General features: G+C 40.0%; 1 long non-coding RNA gene across 1 annotated transcript in view; it reads left to right on the top strand.

Annotated features, from left to right (window-relative positions):
• LOC107181920 overlaps positions 1-809 on the top strand; it is a 7,826-nt gene that overhangs the window by 4,112 nt on the left and 2,905 nt on the right. The window lies entirely within an intron of this gene.

The raw sequence follows: 809 nt of genomic DNA on the forward strand, positions 1-809 counted from the left end.
TGAGGATTAACAAACAAACAAGAATGGTAAAGTCTAGCATTTGATCATAAAAATAAATGACTAATGAATGATTTCCTACTTTAGTGAAATTATGAAATTTTTTAATTAGATATTAAATATGTTGCTATTTTAAATGAACATAATATTGGTGTAAAATACACGTCAGCATTGTTTTCTTCGAGAGTAGCAGCTATTGTTAAAGCAGGCCATCTCTTTCCTGATCTGACACACAGCTGTGATTTTATACTTTCTCTTAATTGAGCTGAGATTAAAAATGAAGTGAGTGTCAGGATGAAGCTTTGTCTTCACGCTGCCCTCACTGCTGCCCTCGCTGCCCTCACTCCTGCCTCGCGAGTCTCCCCTCTGAGAGGATGCCCTGGCAACACAGTCACGGGAGAGAGGATTCACGCCACTCATTTATTTTATTCTGTGTGTAGCTTCGTCTTAGAATCAAAGTCCAGGTTGATGTCGGGGTTTCAAACAGAATTTGTCAAATTTCCTACTGCATACTGATAGATGTCCTAGTTCCTGCGAGATGTTTTGAGGTATAAGAAAATACTTCAAGCCCTAACCGGTTTGGCTCAGTGGATAGAACATCAGCCTGCGGACTCAAGGGTCCCAGGTTCAATTCCGGCCAAGGGCATGTACCTTGGTTGCAGGCACATACCCAGTAGGGAGTGTGCAGGTGGTAGCTGATCAATGTTTCTCCCTCATTGATGTTTCTGACTCTGTATCCCTCTCCCTTTTCCTCTCTCTCTCTCTCAGGTAAAAATAAATAAATAAATAAATAAATAAATAAATAAATAAAC

Source organism: Myotis davidii, unplaced genomic scaffold (genome assembly GCF_000327345.1).
Source record: "Myotis davidii unplaced genomic scaffold, ASM32734v1 scaffold2574, whole genome shotgun sequence".
Lineage (NCBI taxonomy): Eukaryota > Metazoa > Chordata > Mammalia > Chiroptera > Vespertilionidae > Myotis > Myotis davidii.